This window comes from Corvus brachyrhynchos, unplaced genomic scaffold (assembly GCF_000691975.1).
Source record: "Corvus brachyrhynchos isolate BGI_N302 unplaced genomic scaffold, ASM69197v1 scaffold11, whole genome shotgun sequence".
In the NCBI taxonomy this organism is placed as follows: domain Eukaryota; kingdom Metazoa; phylum Chordata; class Aves; order Passeriformes; family Corvidae; genus Corvus; species Corvus brachyrhynchos.
The window spans coordinates 5912184-5916839 of record NW_008236965.1 but is presented as its reverse complement, the minus strand read 5'-3'; the positions used below and the strand labels follow the sequence as shown (position 1 = coordinate 5916839).

General features: G+C 38.4%; 1 protein-coding gene across 2 annotated transcripts in view; it reads right to left on the bottom strand.

Moving 5' to 3' along the window:
- Positions 1–4656, bottom strand: part of CTPS2 (CTP synthase 2) — a 62703-nt gene that overhangs the window by 7787 nt on the left and 50260 nt on the right. The window lies entirely within an intron of this gene.

The following is a 4656-nucleotide window of genomic DNA, read 5'->3' as shown; positions in this document are numbered from 1 at the left end:
GGTGGTTTTTTTTGGTGGGATCTGGAGTATAAAGAAGTGGCCAAGGATAAAAAAAAATAACAAAACTCTATGCAGTGTCACTGCATCTAATCAGTCACTTTAGTTTTTAAGATAAAGAATTTTGGTCACTTTGCTCCTGTAAAATGGGTACTCTTTGAACATTCTGTTTTTCACTTGGAAAATCCAGATCAATATTCTTTAGAAACAAAGCATTTGGCAGTTTCAGGGGAGCTTTTCTTTCATTCATTTTTAATGTAAAATTGACAAATAACTCCTTTTCCAGAAACATAAGGAATTTAAACAATTATTCAGTAATGCTATGCCCTGCAAGGAGCCAAGCAAAGTGCATTTCTTCCTCAGTGCAAATTAAAAATACATGAAGTACAGATAAATTTAGTGCAGGCTGCAGTTGTTTAAGTTGTTTAGCTTTTGAGGACTCACTGAAAGGAAATCTGTAAATTACTATCATTTATTTCTCCCCAAAAGCTGAATTATTAAATCGTTAAAACATTATTTTGAATAAATGCATACTTGATTGTGCAATTGTTACAACTGCAGTCACCCATACCCTTGGTGTGTATTTTTGTGATCATTATGTGGTCATAAAAATCATAGATATAATTTATGGTCATAAAAATAATATATATCATTTATTATGATGGTCATCATGATACAATCATATGCTTCCATAAAACATCATTTCATTTTGGAGTCCCTCACCACATACCCAAGACTCCCCAGTTCTGACCTGCCAGCCACCTGCACTCACATAACTGGACTTAGGATAACATCTTCATCTGGGATAGGCACCAGCAGCTCCCTACAATCACTGGAGAGAAACAGGCACTTGCAGCATGTAATGCATAACTGACCCACAGAACAGTTATAATGAGCTATTTGCTTCTTTAAAGTGCATTTTCACTTAACAACTACAGAAAAAGACTTGAGGTGAGTAGCTCAGAAGGGTTTTCACTGTAAACATCTAACATTTAAATGACAAAGTTAGCTGACATAACTAACCATTACTAAGTACCGGTATGGCTCAGAAAGGATTTCCTTTAAAACTTTTCCACAGTTTTCTGTAAGAGCTCGGAGAGTAACAGGGTCTTCGTTGCCCCAACAGGGTCCTTGGTGCCCTCACCTGGGACCTGCACCACTGGAAGGTCACTGGAGCCAGAGCACTTGCCTTCTGTGGTGATTGTGTTACTGACTCCTGCTGGTGAGGATGCCATCCCTACCAGGACAGCTCCCACCCCCGGCTCCTGGATTGCCTTCTTTTGTGGAGCAGCCCTTCCCTTGCTGCTCTCTTGACAATCTTCAAATCACATTTCCTTCAATCATATGTCTGCATTTGGCCAATGCCAGAAGCATGATGCTGTGCCAAATGTGTTCTTGACTGGGGACAACATACAGGGGACATCAGGCACCAGAACATTTCACACGGGTTGTTTTCTGTTCTGTTCATAGGTGCTTTCCTCCACAGCTGATCTGGGAGATTAGCTGGACCATGATAATGCAGTAAGCACCATATGGGCAAATTTTCTGAGTTTTTTGGTGTTTTATTTAATGCACCACTCCTTCTGTCCTCTGGCCACTTTTGTTCCTTGTCTCTGAACACAGCTCATATGTCATCTTTCATTAATAACCTGCCCAGAACTCAAGAGTCCTCTGTGACTAGATGGCATTGGATTGGTGCCTCACATTAGCATATTCACTAATGCTTTGCCAAAGTTTCTTCTGGCAGCAGTCAGAGCTGCCCACGCTTACTTGCCTAGGAACACCTCTCACTTCCTACATTTCCTCCCATGTACTGGACATTTGTGTTGAAATTATTTATCTTTAGCTTATCCTCTTCCTCCAAAGATGTCATTATATTCAGCAGAGATGACTAAATTCCCTACATATTTTTTTGTTATTTCTTTGTTCTGAATAGCGCTTTCAGCTCTAATTCAAATGACATTATTTGAAAATATAATTAATGCACTCTGACTTACTCTTGCAGGCCATTAATAAAGGTGCTGGTTTTAGACAAAGAAGAAACAAAGCCTGCTGATGCTAAACTGGATAAGGAAAAAAAAACAAACCAAACCAAAACAAGCAACATGGCTTTATTGTACACCAGTGGTTTTGCAACCCACATTACACTGTTCCCAAAGATAAGTCAGTTTTTATTGATTTTTTCAAATGAAACTATGTAAGTCTCAGTAAAAGCCAACAACATTACATGTGAAGTTCTCCTCTTCATCCACTAGTTTCCTGTTAAAACCTTTTGTTTTCTCTTATAAAGCAGTGTATTTTTGGGTATTGTACACTTCAAGTCTCATGTGGTTTTTTCTCTGTCCTTGAAAATGCAAATGTAAACTAGCAGCCTCCCACCATCTTACTCACTTCTCTATGAAATGGTAACTTCAGTATTTCCATGGAAAGGTTTGGAAAAGGTCATGATCTAAAACCATTCACAAGGAAATGAAGTGCGCAGCATTGTTTGATGGTTGGGCACTCGTGCCATAAAGCACAAGAGGCTGAAACCACAAAGACAACTTGGGTGCCCAACTACCACTTCAGGTAAATAATTAACAATTAATCATCAAGTTACTCTGATCCTTTTGGTCAGTTCTTGACTGCCTCTATATACACCCAAGTTTCTGGGAACTAAATTTACCCCAGAGAATGCATTCCAGTCTCAAACTAGGTATGCTCATGCCTATGTAGGCCTATGTCTGTACCAGACTAGGCCTCACAAAAATTTAAGAGAAGGTTTATTCACTTTCATTTATTTAGGGCACTCTCTTGGAAGTTGTAATGCATCTTTAAATTTATTATTAGCTTTGCTTACAAGCTAGGGCTTCTGTCCAGGTGTCAAATATTCTAAAATTGCACCCTAATTATGGGGCTGTTAAATGTTCTGGAGTAATAGTTTCCTGTTAAGACACTCATGCTGAAATACGTATTTCCTTTTGTCTCAGGACTTCATCATTCACTCTCTTTTTAGTGTTTATGGTAGCCTTGCATAGGTAATCTGCTCAACTTGCTGGTCTCCACAAATTCTCTTGCAGCTTCCTTTGCTCTAGTCAACAGCACAACCACAACTCATGTGGGCAGTGCTGGCTGAGGTGTGCAGAAAATCCTCTCCTCAGATTTCTTTCAGCCTTGTTATGACATGCCTTAGCTTTACAACTCAATGAAATCATCAGCATTCCGGGGTTTAAGGGTTTACACTGGCAATCTTTCCACTCAGCAGGTGGGTATGTTAGTATGACTGTGTGTGCTGTAACTAGCACTGACTCCCTCCTGAACATTCTTCCCTACAAAATGTTCCCCTTTTGGCCTCAAAATGCTTTCCTATTCCAGTGCTCTTTCTCAAGCCAGAGGGGTTTTGCTTGATTGCTGTGTAACTAGGTAAATAGCAAAATCTGTCATTTTAGATACTAAGTTTTGGGGTGTGGATTTTTGTCTTTGCTAAATGTTTTAAGATTTGGTAGAAGTTTATTCTACGAATACGAAGAAAAAAGAGATGGGTATACATTTTGAATGGTTAATTCAAGTAGGTCTGAGTGGGGCACATTCAGTAATGGCTGAAACTTTAGGTCAAGGTTAGATAGCATAGCTGCTATAATGCTAAGGGATATAAATTAGCAGGACACATGCAGATCACTCATTAAAAAAAAGTAATTTTTCTATATCTCAGAGAAATAAATAGGTTTACTTATGAGACAAAGCAGTGTAAGGAAGTATACTGGGAGCTATGAAGCAAGATGAATTGTGAGCCAGAGTGCCCACCAAGAGGGTAAGACTGAAGATAACTGTGATGGAAGACTCTACCTTGCCAAGCACCACAAAAATTTGATCTGTGTATTGCACCAGCAAAGATTTTAAAAGGTAGCTAACATTCTGACCACTACTAACAATGGCAGGCTAAGGTAACAGGAGTGTTTCAATCCAGCTGTAGTTCACAGATCAGAAATTCATTCTCTTTGTATGTACATCATTCCACAACTGGGCAGAGTGAATAAAGGAGTAAGGAACCAAAACAGATTGGTCTGGCCTGGCTATTTTCCCATTACTACTCAAACTTGAATAAAGTTTCTATTTCTCTCTTAACAAATGGACCTCATTTTAATAAAACACAAGACTCAGGAAAAAAAAAGAAAAAAGCCCAATCCACAGCATTAATAAGTTTGGTGTCTTGTTTAGAGGAAAAGCCAACATGCCAAAGTTGGATCTGTTCAATGTTATTATTCAGTCATTTTATGATTTTTTTTCATTTTTTGTTATTGTGCCCAAGGCTTCCCTCTGACTTATTATTGCTATTATAATGAAATAGTAACTGCTATTAATATCATTGAAATAAACAAGAATTAGTTAACCCTGGCTAAAAAAAAAAACATTGCCACATTCAATAAACCAAAGCCTCTGTGTCCAAGAGACCAAGGACAGAGTTTTGGCTGAACCATCCAGTTCTGACTGAGATCCAAACCCTGTAAGTCTAAAGGTATCCCAACTGTTTTATTTAAGGCCTGTCTCTGAAAGACAGTATTTATTATTTAGCTACTGCAAAATAAAATCAGTGTTTTCTTTGTTATTGCTATCATCATTCAAGTACAACTAGGTAAGAATTTCACTTCATTGCTTGATCCTCTAGCAAATCTCTTTCCC